At 37.4% G+C, this 20,172-nt stretch overlaps 1 long non-coding RNA gene across 1 annotated transcript; it reads right to left on the reverse strand.

Annotated features, from left to right (window-relative positions):
- Window positions 1–17,914: 17,914 nt before the first annotated feature.
- LOC110796846 (uncharacterized) lies at window positions 17,915–19,679 on the reverse strand. Its single transcript, XR_002535685.2, has 3 exons — window positions 19,168–19,679; window positions 18,776–18,848; window positions 17,915–18,184 (listed from the first exon to the last, which is right to left on the reverse strand). It is a non-coding gene; the product is annotated as an uncharacterized lncRNA (long non-coding RNA).
- Between the last annotated feature and the right edge of the window lie 493 nt (window positions 19,680–20,172).

A 20,172-nucleotide genomic window follows, 5' to 3' on the forward strand; every position in this document is an offset into this window, starting at 1 on the left:
ATTGTTGAGTCTTGAGTTCACCTTTAATAAAATATTAATAAACGTAAAGTGCAACCAGAACAAGCTTCAAAACTCTTGGAACGTATATACCTTGAGTATGAACAATGGGGGGAGTCTTGCCGGAAAGCTCGTACTCCTACTAATGATACAAGACGTTGTTTCATTTATAATATGCGCGACACTCGGTATGGACCGAATTTATTATTTATTATTTGGTGTATGGTTGGCTCCCATCACCTTTTTCCTTTATGGAATATTCTTTTGGCCCGTTCGAAGCTTATTCTAATTTAATTGTGAGTCAAGAGTCGAGTCAAAGGTCGAGTCTTGTATTCATGATTGATTGTTATTATTATATGGCTTTTCCATGATGGTTAGTACTTAGAGAGTTATGCATGTTTTAGTTTCATTCACTCTATTCTTGTAAGTACTCAGCTTTTGCTGACCATGTGCTTTGTGTGTTTTTGGTCATGGCCTTTGCCTTAATGACCCTATGATGATCTATTATTTGCACTTGCATTGATGGGGAGTAGAATAATATAGCAGGTTGGTAGATCGGAATCATGTGGCTTGGGATGATCGAGAGAGTTGCACGTTTTCGTATTTTGAACTATTTAATAATACTTTAATTATGTTTGAAAGGTTTGAATTATTTATACTTTGGGTTTTGGGCCATTATGGTTCCAAATTGTAGGAGGCCTCGACATTTCATTAATTATGTTTTTAAAAGTTAGTTGACATTAAATTCCGCTGCGTAATTCTGGTAATAGCCTTAACCGTTATCACGGTGGCGGTAATGCTTTAGTAATTCCTTTATTTTAAAGTTGGAAAATGGTTTTATAAAAGCAAGGAATTATTAGGGTGTTACAAAGTGGTATACTAGAGCTTAGTTTCATTCCTTCTTTGTAGTAATCAATACTACAAAGTGGTAATCGGAGACAAATGCGGAACTTTAGGATTTTTAAATATTATTTTCCTAAAGTCAAAACGTATTATTTTGAGTACTCAATATTTTAAAGATCAAATATCAATTATTTTGGGTCGTTTGAAATGAGTTGAAAATTTGGGTTATTATTTAATTAAATTAAATTTTCCGAAATAATTTTTTTTATTTCACTCGAAAATTTCGAACTAAATTCGAATAAATTTCATTATTTTTGGATTTTCTTTAAATATCCGAATTATTTATTTATTTTATTTTATTATTTATTTATTTATTATTATTCGAATATCTTTTTTTTCGAATTTATATTTTAAATTTTTTTTTCGGATTTCTTTTTTATTTTTAATTATCCGAAATTTATTTATTTATTTAATTAATCAATAATTCTTATTAATTTTCGATTTTAATTTAAATAATTTCAACTATGTTAGGAGTTATTTCTTAATTAATTTCAAAAATTAATTTTATTTTCACGTAAGAAATGGGTAGACTAAGAAGGGCATATTAGCTTAAGTATGCATTTTATGTGATTATGTGGATTATTAATTGCCATGTATATGTTCTAACCATGTTTTATCTTGCTTTATGTGATTAAGTGCATCATATTTCATGTTGAGCATATATTTGTGCATTGAAAATTGTATGGCTCCACGAACTATTTATTGTATCCTTTTGGGGTTGGAATTTCTATGGAAACGCGTTAGTAAGACTTTTGAGTTGTGAATTTTCAGGAATTAAGGATGCTACCTTCTAAGTTCACCAGTCTAGGATACTTAGAGAAAATGGATAATGAGACTCCTCGCATGTATGTTCAGAAGATCGTGTTTGCTTGTGACTATTTGGCTTCGACCAAGAATATGCCCCACCTTAGGCACAAAGATATGATGGCTAGTATGGTTATTCATTGTTTGCCCCATAAGAACCCTTACATAGACCTCAAGAACAAGTTCAGTGACATGCATTTTGGTGATGGTACCCCTAATTGGTACAAATATGGGACTAGTGATGGTAGGTGGAAGTATGATTCTGAGGTTCTTGCTACTATCTTAGAGGTTGCGAAAAATAGCTATGAGGATGGGAAGTATTCTGCGGGTCTAGGTATGGGCTATGGAGGAATAGAAAGTGATGGTGAGGATGGCATGATCCATGATGAGCAAGCTAGTGAGGTTGAGGAGGATAGTGATGATGATGTGGTAGAGATTAAAAATCCTAACCCTATAGTTCCTGAACCAACCATTGAGATATCCAGTGGATCTGAAGATGAGCTTGAAGAGAACAATGTGGTTGATAGTGAGCCACAGCAAATTGATGAGGCTATGGATGAAGACTCGGATCCGGAAGAAGACTTAGATGATCCTAATGATCAAGACTTTACTCCAGAGCAATACAAGGAAAGAAATGATCGTCGTGATGACATTAGTCTTTAAAGAACTGTAATCCTTAGTTATTTATTTTGTTGATTAATAAAGTAGCAAAGCTACTATTTATGGTTATTAGTCCAATTATGGTTTGGAGAAATAAAAGCAAAGTTATTGATGGATGTAAGGCCTTTTCATTGAAGTATTAGTAAAAGCTTCAAATTTCCTTTTCGTTATCTCTTAAGTTCAACTCTCAATTCTAAGTCTTGTGGGCATCGCAAAGGGATTAATTGTTATTTCTTCATTGAAATTTTATGTGCAAGGTGGTCTAGTAGCAACCATCTAAATTTACTTGCATCAAATAGTGGGGTGATAAGGCCCAAAAATGGCGCCAACTCTTCCCCTAGGGTGCGCCTAAACGTGTTCTTGTTGTGAGTAGGTTCGTTGTCGAACTAGTGCCTTAGTAATGTCATGTCCAACCAATATTAAAGTTAACCTTTTTATTTTATTCGGGAGAAGGGATATGGCTAACCAAGAGATTTCTGAAGTGGTTAGACAACTAGCTGAGGTAGTTCGAGACCTAGCTCAAACTAGAGCCAACCCAATGCATAATCCGGCTGGGGAAATGTTTAAGAAAATATCTCAAAGCAAGCCTCCACTGTATAGCCGAGAGATTGAACCAAGTGTGCTTGAAAACTGGTTGAGAGAGTTTGATAAGCTCATTGTAGCCGTGAATTGCCCCGAAAACCTTAGGGTGAACAGTGCTGTGTATTACCTGAGAGGTGAAGCTGATTTATGGTGGCAACGATGTGAGAATACCCTTAGGGCCACACTTAACTTTGGGTGGGAAGCATTCAAAACTGCACTAAGGAACAAGTTTTATCCACCTTATCTGAAGAAGCAAAAGGCGTCGGAGTTCATTGAACTCAAAATGGGGGGTCTGTCTGTGACGGAATACTATTCTAAGTTTATAGAGTTGTCTAGGTTTGCACCTAAAGTGGTGGCAACGGAAGAGCTCAAGGCTCAAATATTTGAGAATGGTTTGACCATGGACTTACAGCTGTTGTTGTCTGGAGAGACCTTTACCTCATTAGACACCCTGTACGGAAAAGCTGCTCACCTGTATGGGTTACAACAAAGGAAGATTGGTAGTGCTGAAAAGAGAAAGGATGGCGGAAGCTCGAATCAAGGGAATAACCATCAGAATCAGGGGAATTTTAAGAAGCACAAAGGAAATGGGAATTTCCAGTTTAGGGCTAACAATGGGGTAATCGCAACAACCAAGGTGGTGGAAATCGGTCTGGAAGAAATGGAGTACGGACCTACGACTGTAGGCGCTGTAACATGAATCACCCTGGAAAGGATTGTGATGGAAACTTAGTGACTTGTAGATTCTGCCAGAAGTTAGGCTATAGGGAGTATGAATGCTATTCTAAGAATGGGAAGCCTAACCAAGGTAACCAACAAGGCAATAATCGGAACAGTCAGAACCGAAATGGGGGAAATGGAGGTGGAAACCAAAGGAACCACCAAGGTGGTACCAATGGCAACAGCAATGGCAACCACTAGAACCATGGAAAGCCTGGAGGAAACCAACAGCAGAATGAGAACCGAAACAACAATGGGAACACCAATGGAGGTGGCTATAACAAAGGAGTTGCCCAAGGAAAGTTGAATGTGATATCTAGGCAAGAAGCGGAAACTTCCTCTGACTTCATAGCGGGTACTTTTTCTATTAATTCCGTTTTAGTTAAAGTTCTATTTGATTCTGGTGCGACTTATTCTTTTATATCAGTAAATGCTTTGGGGAAACTAGGGTTGAAAGAGCCTGAAACAATTGAAGTACCTATAGTCATACCTACTGGTAGTATAGTGAAGTGTACCAAAATCCATAGAGATGTGCCTTTGACCATAGCCAAGACCGTGTTCTTATCTAACCTAATCGATTTTGAGTTAGGAGAGCTAGATATAATTCTAGGAATGGATTGGTTGGCCATGTTCAAAGCCAAAATAGATTGTGAGAAGCAGAAGGTTCACTTGAGGTCTAGCCTAGGCAAAGTAGTGTCATATCGTCGTTTTGGTAAGCCTAAGAACATAGGAATCATCACGGCAATGGAACTCGTGAAGCTAGTCGGTAAAGGGAACCCAGCCTTCTTATGTAATGTGAGAAACCTAGAGCATGTGGTCAAGGATCAGCCTGAAGATATTGCAGTAGTCAATGAATTCCTTGATGTATTTCCAGAAGAGATCCCGGGGATGCCTCCCAATCGACCTATTGACTTTACCATAGATTTAGTGCCTGGAACCGCCCCTATTTCAAAAGAACCTTATCGAATGGCTCCAGCAGAAATGAATGAGTTAAAAGGCCAACTAGAGGATCTATTGGAGAAAGGTTACATTAGGCCAAGTGCATCGCCTTGGGGAGCACCAGTTTTGTTTTTGAAGAAAAAGGATGGAAGTATGAGGCTCTGTATAGACTACAGGGAGCTCAATAAGGTCACGATCAAGAACAAGTATCCTTTACCTAGGATAGAAGACCTATTTGACCAACTGAAAGGAGCTGGAATCTTTTCAAAGATCGATTTGCGTTCGGGTTATCATCAATTGAGAATCGCTGATCACGACATACCAAAGACCGCATTCAGGACTAGATACGGACATTATGAGTTCATTGTTATGACTTTTGGGTTAACCAATTCCCCTGCAATATTTATGGACTTAATGAACCGTGTATTCCATGCCTATTTGGACAAGTTTGTAGTGGTTTTCATAGATGACATCCTAGTGTATTCAAGGAGTGAAGAGGATCACGCGGAACACTTGAGATCTGTGTTGAGTACCTTGAGAGATAACTAGTTGTATGCCAAGTTCTCAAAGTGTGAGTTTGGTTGGAAAGAGTTGCATTTTTGGGACATTTTGTATCTAAAGAAGGAGTGGTAGTTGACCTTGCTAAGATCAAAGCTGTTAGTGAATGGCCTACACCCAAGAGTGTGACTGACATTCGTAGTTTCTGGGATTAGCTGGCTACTATAGGCGCTTTGTGCAAGACTTCTCTAGGATATCCAAGCCCATGAATACCTTGATGAAGAAGGAAGCAAAGTTTGAATGGAGTGACCATTGTGAGGAAGCATTCCAAGCCTTAAAGACGCGATTGACAACCGCGCCAGTGTTAACCTTACCAGATGAGAGTGGTGCATATGATGTGTATAGTGATGCCTCTAAGAATGGTTTAGGGTGTGTATTGATGCAGAACGGGAAGGTTATTGCATATGCGTCAAGGCAATTGAAGCCATATGAATCCAATTACCCTACCCATGATTTAGAGCTAGCTGCTATAGTGTTTGCATTGAAGATATGGAGACACTATCTGTATGGTGTGAAGTGTAGGATATTTACGGATCACAAGAGTTTAAAGTACATCTTCATACAGAAGGACCTAAATATGCGCCAACGAAGGTGGTTGGAGTTAATTAAGGACTATGATTTGGATATCCAGTACCATAAAGGAAAATCCAATGTAGTCGCGGATGCTTTGAGTAGGAAATCAAGTCATAGTGTTAATGCGTTAGTAGTTGCTAACGAGTTGTGTAAGGATATGTAGCGTTTGAACCTTGAAATAGTGAGTGGTGAAAGCCTTGAGGGAATGATGAATGCCTTAACCATCCAGCCGTCAATATTTGATGAGATTAGGGAGAATCAAGCTGGTGATGTAAAATTGGAGCGAATCAAGGAAAAGATTTCGCAAGGTAAGGAGTTAGAATTCCGAATCCATGATGATGGAAGTTTGAGGTACAAAGGCAGGTGGTGCGTACCTCAAAAGTGTGGAGAATTGAAAGAGAAATTGATGAAAGAAGGGCATAATACGCCATATTCTATGCACCCAGGTGGTGACAAGTTGTATAAGGTCTATTGGTGGCAAAGGATGAAGAACGAAGTGGCTGAATTTGTGGCTAGATGTCTGACTTGTCAGAAGGTTAAAAAAGAGCACAGGAGACCTCAAGGAAAGGTCCAACCTTTAGTGATTCCAAGCTGGAAATGGGACTGTATTTCTATGGACTTCGTCACTTGTTTACCTAAGTCAAAGACTGGGAATGATACAATTTGGGTTGTGGTAGATAGGTTGACTAAGTCAGCAGTGTTTATACCAATGAAGGAAACCTGGAAAATGGAACAACTTGCTAAAGCTTACATTAAGAATGTTGTGAGGTTACATGGAGTTCCTAAGGATATCGTGTCAGATAGGGATTCAAGGTTTCTTTCGAATTTCTGGAAAAGTGTGCAGAAGAGCTTTAGTACGACATTGAAAATGAGTACAGCCTTCCACCTAGCCACAGATGGACAAACCGAAAGGACTATCCAAACCCTGGAGGACAAGCTTCGGGCATGCGTTATTGATTTCCAAGGAAGTTGGGAAGATAGCCTAGATTTGATTGAGTTTTCCTATAACAATAGCTATCATGCTAGCATTGGAATGGCACCATTTGAGGCTTTGTATGGACGAAAGTGTAGAAGTCCACTTTGCTGGAACGTTATTAGTGAAACCGTAGTGTTGGGACCTCAAATGATAGAAGACACCATGAACCAAATCCGAACCATCCAATCGAAGATTCAAGGTGCGCAAGATCGCCAAAAGAGTTATGCAGACTTGAAACGTAGGGATGAAGAGTTCAATATAGGTGATAAAGTGTTACTCAAAGTGTCACCAATGAAAGGTGTCATGAGATTTGGAAAGAAAGGGAAGTTAAGCCCTAAGTACATAGGCCCATATGAAATCTTAGAAAGAATCGGAAAGGTAGCTTATAGACTAGCCTTGCCTATGGACTTGCATAGAGTGCATAATGTGTTCCACATATCTCAGTTAAGGAAATATATCCCGGACCAAATCGCATGTGTTGCAACCGGAGACCATAGAATTAGACCAAAGTCTAACCTTTGAGGAAAGACCTGTCAAAATCCTTGATAGCAAAGTGCGTAGTACGCGTACTAAAGATGTGAAAATTGTCAAAGTGTTGTGGTCTAATCAAGAATCTGAGGAAGCTACTTGGGAAGCGGAGGACGAAATGAGAAAGAAATATCCCGAGCTTTTTCCCGAGGTTAGTTGAGTTACGGGGTCGTAACTCGTGTCTTTTAAGGGGGGTAGAGTGCGGTAGAATTTCGCGCTTTTTACCTTGTTTTCCCCTATTTTATGCTCAATTTAGTGCTTTCTATTGAATTTGCATTTATTATTGTCCTGTTTAATCATGTAAAGAGTACAGCAACTTAAAATTTTTGCAAATGAACGCATTGAAAGTCACGTGAAGTCTCAAGTTTTGAGTTGAATTTTGATTTCCGAACCCAAGTTTCGGGACGAAACTTCTTTTGAGGGTAGACTGTAATACCTCGTATTTTTATAATATTTTTAAGTATATTTTATTATATTTATAAAGCATTTTACAATTAATTAGCATTTAAATAATATTTAAATGTATTTTATTTAACGTATTTCAATTAATTAGAATATTTATTATTTTAATTAATTACGAAACGAATTTAATTCTTGAGTCGGGAAATTAAATGGGTTGCAAATGATTTTTAAAGGTTTCGGGTTTTAAATGAAAAGTCCAATTCGTTTTATTAAACGAGCCCAATCTAAAGAATTTAATTCAAGTCCTAAGCTAGCCCAATCATTTCATTCCCTAAGCCCAACTCAAATTCCCTAACCCTAGCCCATTAGAAATAGGGAGCCTATAAATAGGACTCCCCCATCATTAAATGAACCCCTAAAATCTTATAAACCCTCCCTTTGATTTCTTGCACCTCACTCCTCTCCTCTCTTTGCCCGGCTCACACACGACCGCCCAGCACTCGGGTGCTCGTGCCGTGTGCTCGCCGTCGCCTTCCCTCGTGCCCTCGCGCCCTCGCGCGCTGTGTGCCTTGCTGTCCCTCTTGCTCGCTGCTGCTCGTGCTCCTCGCACGGCACAGTCCTTCGCCCCCCCTTGTTCCTTCCTTGCATCGAGTGTGTGTGTGTGCCGTGTGGTGTGTTGCTGCCCCTCGCACACCCACACCCTTGCCCTTTGCTGCGTCGAGTGTTGTGTGCCGTATGGTGTGCTGCTGCTCCTCGCACACCCACACTCTCCTTCTCGTCTCTCGCGCACACGCTGCGCCCAGCCCGGGCGCGACCCTGTTGCGTCCCCCTTCGTCGCTGCGCACACACGCACACGAGTTGTGCGTTGTGTGTGTGTGTTCGTTCTTGTTCAATCTTTCGCCCAATCACTCTAATTCGTGGTTGTTCCGTGCTATAGGCCGGATTGGTATAATTCTCTTCTTCCTTACCTATTCTATTTAAATTCCGTATTTTAAATTATAATATTAATATTGTTTTGAGTAATTAAAATGCTGGGAACCGGTTATGAATACCGTGGTTTGAGGATTTGCGTGTTGTGATTCATTAGGCTTGTTTTAATTATTAAAGGATGAATTTTCAGATTTGTTTATTGAATAAAGAATTGATTTTTATGATAATAAATTAGTTTTATTGGGATTTTCAAGTTAGGGTTTTAACCTAGACCTAATGAGTCAATTGATTAGCATAATTAGGTGATGATTTTAGTTATGATAATCAATTATAATTTCAAATTTGAATAAAGGCTTAAAGTGTTGATTTTTATTGATTTTAAAGGCGGAAAAAATATGTTTTTGTACTAGGGATTGATTTTGCAAATTGAGACGATTATATTATTGAAAAACGATTGAATTCTAAAGTTTAAATGAGGTTTTAAATTTTATAAAGTTGCTGGAAATTTAATGAACATGGAAATTATTTAAGTTTCATTATTTTGATGATAGGAGGTGATTTCTAGTTGAGTGCTCGTTATTGCAAAGTGGCCCCTACGCTTAGGTATTCAAGGTACGTACAAGTCTAGGGCGACCACACCAATTGTCAAGAGAATTCTATGATTGTTATTGATGTGAATTATATTATGTGGAATCATGTTTATTTTGGTGAACGAGCATGTGATTTATGATGTTGGATTTATTGGATTAATTGTTGAACAAGCATGTTGAAATTATTATGAGCATGGATTTCATTGTCAATCATGTTATGCATGTATGGTTTGGTTCACATGAAAGGGATGGATTATTTATTTGTATGCTATCATACGGGATGTCTAGCATACTTTGAGCCAATTATTCGTACCTCGTTGTACTATTTATTTTACCACATGTGAAGGGTTAGCTCGTGTAAGCCACCGCACATGTAGGGTTCAGTTGGGAATATTATGTATGAAATGAATTAGGATTTGTCGTGCTAGGGCACAACCCTCATATTAATGTGCATGATGTGGAGTCTCACTTTGGTGAGGAGGAACATGGTATTAATTTCACAAGAGTCTTGCTTGGTTGCTCACAAGTCCTAAAGCATTAAAATAAGATTATTTTGGTTGTCGTTTATTAATTGTATGTGTGTACATTGTTGAGTCTTGAGTTCACCTTTAATAACATATTAATAAACGTAAAGTGCAACCAGAACAAGCTTCAAAACTCTTGGAACGTATATACCTTGAGTATGAACAATGGGGGGAGTCTTGCCAGAAATCTCGTACTCCTACTAATGATACAAGACGTTGTTTCATTTATAATATGCGCAGGAATTCCGTCGGTATGGCCCGACACTCGGTATGGCCCGAATTTATTATTTATTATTTGGTGTATGGTTGGCTCCCATCACATTTTTCCTTTATGGAATATTCTTTTGGCCCGTTCGAAGCTTATTCTAATTTAATTGTGAGTCAAGACTCGAGTCAAAGGTCGAGTCTTGTATTCATGATTGATTGTTATTATTATATGGCTTTTGCATGATGGTTAGTACTTAGTGAGTGATGCATGTTTTAGTTGTATTCACTCTATTCTTGTAAGTACTCAGCTTTGGTTGACTATGTGCTTTGTGTGTTTTTGGTCATGGCCTTTGCCTTAATGACCCTATGATGATCTATTATTTGCACTTGCATTGATGGAGAGTAGAATAATATAGCAGGTTGGTAGATCGGAATCATGTGGCTTGGGATGATCGAGAGAGTTGCATGTTTTCGTATTTTGAACTATTTAATAATACTTTAATTATGTTTGAAAGGTTTGAATTATTTATACTTTGGGTTTTGGGCCATTATGGTTCCAAATTGTAGGAGGCCTCGACATTTCATTAATTATGTTTTTAAAAGTTAGTTGACATTAAATTCCGCTGCGTAACTCTGGTAATAGCCTTAACCGTTATCACGGTGGCGGTAATGCTTTAGTAATTCCTTTATTTTAAAGTTGGAAAATGGTTATATAAAAGCAAGGAATTATTAGGGTGTTACACAAGCTCCACTAAATGGTTAGAGGCCATGAAACCTGAGATAGACTCCATGTCTGAAAATCAAGTCTGGGATTTGGTAGATTTGCCGGATGAGTTCACACCTATGGGATGCAAATGGGTCTTCAAATTGAAGAAAGACAAAGATGGAATTTTATACATATACAAGGCTAGAGTGGTAGCAAAAGGTTACATGCAAGTTCACGGCGTTGACTACGATGAAACCTTTTCTCCAATCGCGATGCTCAAGTCTATTCGGATAATCCTTGCGATTGCCGCGTTTCATGACTATGAAATATGGAAAATGGATGTCAAAACTGCCTTTTTGAATGGTGTTCTAGAAGATATTGTGTTTATGAAGCAGCCGGAGGATTTTGTCGACCAAAAGAATCAAGGAAAGGTATGCAAGCTTAAGAAATCAATTTATGGATTAAAGTAAGCATCAAGGAGTTGGAATAAACGATTTGATGAAGTAGTCAATAAGTTTGGCTTCATCAAGAATGAGAAATAATCTTGTGTATACAAGAAGGTCAGTGGGAGTATAATTGCATTCCTAGTCTTGTATGTAGATGACATGCATACTACTTATTGGAAACGACATTCCTATGTTGGAGTCTGTAAAGACTTGGCTTGGAAAGTGTTTCTCAATGAAGGACTTAGGAGAAGCACAATACATATTGGGCATCAAGATCTATAGGGATAGATCTAAGAGGATGATTGGACTAAGCCAGAGAACTTACATTGACAAAGTGCTAGTTAGGTTCAATATGATGGAAGCCAAGAGAGGCCATCTACCCATGTCACATGGCACATATCTAAGCAAGACTCAGTGTCCCAAAACATCTGATGAGCGTAGAAAGATGAGTGGAATTCCATACACTTCGGCTATTACATCCATCATGTATGTTATAATTTGTACAAGGCCAGATGTTTCGTTCGCACTCAGTGCAATGAGCAGGTACCAGTCAGAACCAGGTGAGGCACATTAGACTGCTGCCAAGAATATCCTAAAGTACCTGAAAAGGACTAAGGATCATTTTCTGGTTTATGGTGGTACAGATGAGTTGATTGGTAAGGGCTATACGGACGCAAGCTTTCAAATCGACAGAGAAGATTTCAGATCACAGTCTGGGTTTGTGTTCTGCCTTAATGGCAGAGCAATAAGCTGGAAAAGTGCTAAGCAAAGCACTGTTGCGGATTCTACAATTGAAGTCGAGTACATTGCTGCCTCAGAAGCAGCAAAGGAAACTGTTTGGATTCGGAAGTTCATCGAAGAACTTGGGGTTGTCCCCTCCATTAAAGAACCAGTGGCTTTGTATTGCGACAATAGCGGAGCCATTGCCCAGGCAAAGGAGCCTAGGAGCCACCAGAAGTCCAAGCACGTACTGCGGCGATTTCATATACTTCGAGAAATAGTTAAAAGGAAAGAAATTGAGATTTTCAAGGTTGGAACTAACGACAACGTCGCGGATCCATTGACTAAACCGTTGCCATAAGCGAAGCACAACGCACATGTAGCAACCATGGGAATCAAGCATATTGGAGGATGGCTTTGATTTTTTAAGTTTTGTTTTAGAACATCTGTTAGATCTATGTTTAAAACAATTGGTTAAACCATTTCACATTTATGAAATTTATTATTTCATATTCATTTAATTTTGGTTTAGTATTAAATGATAAGTCCATGTGATTCAAAACATTCAAATGGGATGTCAAGATGGATTCTTCGACAAAGAAACACCTATAAGTGAACTTGAATATTGAAGTCACAAAGGATCCCTAATCCAGGTCATTGAAAGGTGGACGACCAATGACTAATGAAGATTAGATTGCAAGTAGATTTGTAGTTCGGTTTCTTGAACTAGATTGACTGGATGTCAGAATCTTTTGCATAGATACTTATTGGATCTTTTATCGGATTGACCATGAGAACACTTTAAGAGATTAAAGTCATGTCATAAGTAGTTCTCATTAATGGTGATTAGAACCATTCCTCAGAACATGAGTGATTATGTCTGCTCGTTTGAGAATTAGTTCACTTTGATACTAGCTAAACGTCGCACCGTAAAAGGAGGCTATCAAAGCAGTTATTGGGCGTACTATGAATCAAAGTGAGTGTTTATAGATTGCAATAATGGATTGTTCTCCTATCTTTGATAGGATATGGTGTTGTTGTGTAACAAGGCCTCTCGGAGAGTTAGATACTGTGAAAATGCATGGTCGTGAGAATGGTTAAGGCTTAACCTTATGTAAAAGTTTAATAGTTGAGCTCTGTAATCCGAGAAACACTTCTGGACCTAATAAGGATGGCTTGGATCTTACCTTATGTTCAGCAAGTAAGACTAAGCGACAAAGGAATGTGAATGCACACTTGTCTGAATGACAAGTGGGAGACTGAAGGAAATATGTCCTTCACCCAAGGTGCATTAAGTCTAATACCAAGGTTCAGATTAATTGCGAACAATTAATTCAGTAAGATAAAGTGATCGGAACAGCTAGCTGGAGCAATGCTTCCGATCAGTGAGTTCTAATCTATATTAGGCTCACAACTTACTCTTGACTGAACTTATAAGGTCACACCAATGGCATGTAACAGATCATTGGATTAAATGAATCGGAAATTCATTCAATAGCTTTTCGGGAATTAGTTTGGAAAATGTATTATACGATACGACCTTGCGTCGGAATCGTAAATCGTATCGCGAATATTCGTAATCTGGGCAAAAAAAATAATCGTAACGTACGACGGTGATTCGTCGTATACGATACAATAAATAATAGCCGTAAGGCGTTCGTCGCGAATACGAGCCGTATCGGAGTTGCCGGCCCGTCGAGCCAAGCGCGCAAGCGCGCAAGGCCCAACGAGCCAGCGAGCTCGCAACGCAGCAAGCAAGCCAGCCCGGGGCGTGGCAGCATGCATCACCGCACAGCAACATAGCAGCGAGCACGCAAGGCCCACGGCCCATGTTGCTCGGCTGCGCACGCTGTGGGATTCGGCCTTCAGTGTGTTGGCTGGGCGCGGGGCTTGTGCTCGTGTGGGATGTGGCTGGTCAAGGCCTTTTGGTCTTGGCCGGTTACATTAATAATATAATTAGGTTATTATATTTTACACACACACACACAATCAGTTTTCCAAGTTAACCTAAACCTAATTCCTAAATTACGTTCTTCAGTTTTTCTCTCTGAAAAATAGTTCATCCCGAAAAGCAAAAATCTTGTGTGTTGTCTAAGCTACAATAATCAAGACAGATCTGAACGTGTCGGTGAACCAAATAGAGGAACGACAAGTGGAGTTCTTTGTTCGTGTTCGTTGATACAATACTCGGGAAAACACGCTTCAAATGTAAGTACGCTTGAACTGTGATTTATACATGTTTTCTGGCTTTGGGGATGTTTCGCACATGTTATGTATGTTTAACTGTATTCCCCTACAATTACTCTATCATATTTCCTTTTCTTAACGAGTTGTGAAGCTATCTAAGTTAGCATAATTTTCATAAAATGTGATACCCTCTTCAAAAGTATCGAACCACATTCCAACAAATGGCTTAGTATCAGCTAAGCAAAAGGAAAACCACTCTTTTTTATGATTAGGAGTGGGATGATGAGTTAGACTCCTCACCACATATGTATCTACAAAAATTAACGAATTAGTTAGTATTAGGTAATAACACAAAACCACCATTACCTATCTATCAATAAACTCACACCAAACCAACTTAAGAAAGTATGTGTACCTATATTTATAAGTGAGCTAATATGAGAAACGTCAAAGTTCATAGTAGACAAATTGGTGGAAAATTCTTCCATTAATTCTGGTACACACACATATATGAACAGTTATGTCAAAATTATATGCATATTTATGTCAAAATATATGCGCATTTATGTCAAAATATATGCACAGTTATGTCAAAATATATGCACAGTTATGTCAAAATATATGCACAGTACCTAAAAGCATATGCATAGTTGAGTAAAACTATATGCACCTGTAAAACAAAATATATGCACATTTATGTCAAAACACATGCCATTTAAGTTCAAAGTACATCAACAACTAAATAAAGAATATCTGCAGATATAAAAATCTTTGAAAAAATATCATTCAATAGAAGACAATAAAAGGTTTATCAATGAACATAAAATTTAAATTGCAAGAAATTGAACCTAAAATTATATTGAACCTAAATTTGAAATTAATATCATGGGCTCAAAGTAAAATTAAACCTAAAGTCTCAAAAACCGAAGGAAAAATTGACATAAATAATCCCAACTTTCACACATCTTCTAAAAATAATCCCAACTTTGGATTATTTCAGAATAATCCAAACTTTAGGGGTTACTTTTTCAAATAAATAATCCGAAATCTTTTTTTCTTGTCATTACTAATCCATTTTGGGTCTATTGTACATAAGCAAATTGATAGTTTGGATTATTTTGAGAAGATAACCTCTAAAGTTTAGATTATTCTAAAATATTCCAAAGTTGGGATTATTTTGAGAAGATGAGTGAAATATGGGATTATTTATGTCAATTTTTCAAACATCACAAAATCAATTAAAATTGAGCTAAAACTTATGGGATTGTAAATTATTTTGTGCAGAAAATTATATGATGTTAACCTAAATTTTTTTAATCCAATTTTACAAAAATTACCTGTACTGCGACAATTGAAGAATCAATACTTGGGAGAAGAATCAATGCAGGAGGATTTTGACGCATCGATTAGCTTGCTTGATTGGCTTGGATGCAACAATGAAATCGCAAAACAGTCACATAATAATGAAATCGAGGGAAGCTTTCAAAAATTTTAGTTTTTTTAGGATTTTTTTTGGTATTTACGACGTGATATATTCTCCTAAAAGATATGAGCGTATAACGACCTCAGATTCTGTGCGATCAAACGGCTATAATTGTGGTTCTCACCTTAAGTCGTTTCTCACCGGAACTATATATATATATATATATATATATATATATATATATATATATATATATATATATATATATATATATATATATATATATATATATATATATATATATAAATGAACCATCTAAATCAAGGGTCAAGATTAATCTGAGGTTTCTTCAATTTTTTTTCTTCTGGTTTACGATCTTCTTCCTCTCAACTCCCAACTTCTAGTAGACTCAAGCTCTTCATATTTCTCTCTCCTCCCCTCATCCCAAACAACCACCGCATCACCGACCAGCCACCGCAACACCATCACCGTAATTCCTCTAAACCAGCCTATAGACGCCTACATTTGTCCCTAGGCCCGAAGCGGTGTGTTCGATGATGAAACTATAACCCGCTCTCCAACAAAGCACTCTGATTAGCTGAAGAATGACCCTCAACTGGCTGAAAAGACCATCCAAAACAGAACCTATTAAATATAGTAACTTCCATAAATAGAAAGCTTCCTGAAATAGACTGGACACATATTTAGTCGCATTCGCATCCCGATACGGCTTAATATGTGGTTGCATCGATAGAAAGATAGAATATGGTTGTCCGCATTACAGCACACTTGTACGGGCCACAATGTTCTAATGCTTGCCTTCAGGCTCTAGAATAACATAGCTTGAACAATAGCACTTCTCAAACTCATACTTATTAGGCACAATACATGTAAATGTTAACCCAAGTTACTTAAAAAGGTTTACGAGTGCCTAGAATACGCTCGTTAACCCGTTTAGCAACCATTACTTATAAGTGGATCTTTAGAAAAAAAATTGAAATCATGTGGATCCATTGACAAGTATAAGGCCAGGATTGTGGTAAGGGGTTTTAGCTAAAAACATGGCATTGATTATTGATTGAAATGAATGCCCGATCCAAAAGCATATTCTCCTGTAACTAAAATTGCAACCATTAGAACTTTAATTTCTCTTACATGCATTCATGATCTTGTTGTGCATCAAATGGATGTGAAAACTGTATTTTTGAATGGTGATTTAGATGAAGATATTTATATGGTTCAACCTGAAGGTTTTATTGTCCCAGGTCAAGAGAACAAAGTTTGTAAATTGGTCAAGTCATTGTATGGGCTTAAGCAAGCCCCTAGGCAATGGCATGCCAAGTTTGACAAGATATTGACTGATAATGGCTATCATGTAAATGTAGGTGACTCTTGCTTTTATTCAAAATATGATTCATTTGGTTGTGTGATTATTTGTCTTTATGTCGATGATATGCTAATTTTTGGTACTGGTTTGGATCGAGTGAATGAAACAAAGGAATTTTAAGTTCAAAATTTGAAATGAAAGACATGGGTGAGGAAGATGTGATTTTGGGAGTAAAAATTATTAGAAATAGAAATGGCATATGTTTTAGTCAAGCTCACTACGTTGAAAAACTTCTTAAAAAGTTTGATTCATTCAATGTCGATCCAATCAAGACCCCCTATGATATAAGCATCCATTTGAAGAAAAATAAAGGTGATCATGTTTGTCAATCTGAGTATGCTAATATTATTGGTAGTTTCATGTTTCTTATGAATTACATTAGACCTGACATTTCTTATTTTGTGAGTTGGTTGAGCAGGTACACTCATAACCCAAGCAGTGAGCATTGGGGGTGCTTTGAGGTGGTTTCTTAGGTACCTAAGGGGTACTATGGATTGGGGATTGCACTACTCCAAGTTTCAAGGAGCGTTGGAGGGATTTTATGATGCCAACTGGGAATACTACAATGATTAAGTCAACTACACTAGTGGTCATGTCTTCACCCTAGTGGGTGGAGCTGTTTCTTGGAAATCCTGTAAGCAATCTTGTACTGCTATGTCTACTATGAAATATGAGCTATTGCTCTTGAATTGGCAGGTCATGAGGCAGAATGGTTGAGGAACGTGTTTGCAAATATTCCACCGTGGGGGAAGCCAGCTCCTTCAGTTGCACATCATTGTGATTCGCAATCTGCTATTGTCGTGGAAAACAACCATGCCTACAATGGGAAGAATAGACACATTCGTAGGCACAATGCTGTCGAATAATTGTTGTCAAGTGGAGTGATATAACTAGACTATGTTAACGAAATGCCTATATAAGAAACTAGTTTTGGAAACGTCGGAGGGGATGGGCTTAAGGCCCATTGGAGGAATTGTAAGGTAATAAACTCCTACTCACTATGAGTTCAAAGGGGAACATCATGTAAAAATTCAGAAGCACAAATTTTTGTTTTTGTCCATCCCTTAGATATTTTTTATGTGCTTGCTATTGTTTGGAACGAGGTTGAGCACATGGCTCTTAATGAACTCATATCCATATTGTAACGCCCCGACCTCTAACTCAAGTAATTAAGCAGCGGAATTACCCTAATTCGGTCGGGACATTACCGCCGTAACTCCCTCTTGGGAATTACAAGGCTATTATCCTCATAATACTTTTATAAAACTAATATAACTATGTTCTATATTAATATTCAAAAATGACTTACATAACTTAGTAGAAATTTCTTACTTGAAGTTATTACAAATTAAGCTTAAACTAGGTGAACCCTAATAAGACGAAATCCTTGCCACTATTCGCATCCGTCGTCCCGGTCGGCACCTAAAACATAAAACAAAACGGTGAGCCGAAGACTCAGTAACGTACTATTCTAGCAATGTAAAATCATTTTAACTCATTTTAGTTACTAAAATAGGGAGAATAGAATTGCATAAAACATTTAATAAAAACATCATATTAGTTTATTCATAACCTTTTCTTTTATTAACATGCTAGTTGTTGGCAAGTATAAACTGGTGGAACGTCTTCCACGATGGACGGTGTCCATAAGAGCCTGTGCTCAACTGTGGGCCTGTGCCCCTGGGTACATGCATGACCGAAACTGTAAACTGTGAACTGATACTGCCAACAAAGCTAGGTCTTTCACTTTTATTTATCATGTTTTAATGAGTTTTATAATTCTCAACCTCTGTACTTCAGTTGAAGTAAAATAACTCTTTAGATCAGGTGATCAATAAAACATAATTGTTTCATGGTTCTCATAAATATCATATAAATATGAAATAGTTTTCTCAAAGCATACTTCTTTCCCACAAATCATAAAACACGATAAAAATGATTAAATAAAATGTAACGTCGTAATTTTATAATCTCATTTAGAAGGGACTTGCGGGCATTAGCAATAGCCGTTACCTCAATTTCCTGCTTGACTAGGCTTTTCCTCTAGTCTTGATTATCGTCCTTCCTGAACTCCGAGGGTCGAGATCTTTATGAAAATAAGTACGGTTAACTTATTACTTTCTTTTAGTAATAATAATAATAATAATAATAATAATGATAATAATAATAATAATAATAATAATAATAATAATAATAATAATTTAAACACCTTTCATTTTTAAAAGAATAATAATATGCAAATTTGCTTTTAAATTATCAATAATAGTACACAATGTTAATAATCCCCTTTTTGGAAGTCAACTATGAAAATTAAATCCAATAGAATATTTTAATGAAAACCCAAGCCCATTATCTTTACCAAAATAAGTGACTAGATTTTGGAGTTTCAGTAAGAGAATACTTACGGTTTGCAAAGCCGAAGGACAGAGGAGCCGAAGAACAGAGAAGGGAGAAAAAGAAATCGGCCGCTAGCGGGGTGTACGGCTTCTGGTCGGGACCCACACACAAGAGTTGGCCGGATTACTAGGCGAAGGTGGGTGGTGGCAGGTCGATGGCGGCAACTTCGGTGATGGTTGCTCGCGGTGGTCTCAGTTGTTTGAACAGAAAAATTAAGAACTTATGATTTTTAATTGTGAATTGAAGGTAATCTGATTTGTATTGCATTTGGGGATGAATTAACAGCTATTTATAGAAGCTTGGGTGCTCCATTGAGGATACAAGTCAGCTTGTTTGCAGAGACAAGTGTAGGAGATTTGAGCTAATACATTGGTGATTAGGATTATCTGGTCTAGTTTTAGGTAAGTAGGTTTGATGAATTAGCAAGGAGAATGAATTATAGTAGAGACACATGGATAGTCATGGGTTTGAGCTTCATTGAAATGGTGACACGAAAGAGGGAGAAGAAGGGGAGTTTGAGAACCTGGTTTTCCAATTCTGTGAATCACATAGGGTATTTTAGTAAATATATTTTTAATTCTCCTTTTTCTGAAAATTAACTAATAAAACCAAGTTTTAACATAATCATAAAACATGAAAATAATACTTATCATTAAAGAATTTTAATTTTCAAAATAAAATATTCATTAATCAGGTTAAAGCTTAATTAGAAAGGCTAATTAAAATAATTAGCATAATTAATCAAGTTTAAAAATCTGGGGTATTACACATATTTTTGGTGGTGTGATGTAGCTCACACTTGATGGGATTCACCTACTTAGGTGTGGAAGTGAGGCCGCTTCCTATGAGAATTGCATGGGCTATTCTCTAGAGCACCTATGAGCATTCATGTTATGGACGTATGACCAGTATAATGCGTCACTTTTATTGCCTGAGATTCAGAATATTATACATGTTCAATTGTGTGCTTTGAGTATCGGGTTTCTAACTTCCTATTAAGTTCAAAACGAAAG

The sequence above is a fragment of the Spinacia oleracea genome, chromosome 6 (genome assembly GCF_020520425.1).
Source record: "Spinacia oleracea cultivar Varoflay chromosome 6, BTI_SOV_V1, whole genome shotgun sequence".
NCBI classification, from domain to species: Eukaryota; Viridiplantae; Streptophyta; class Magnoliopsida; order Caryophyllales; family Amaranthaceae; genus Spinacia; species Spinacia oleracea.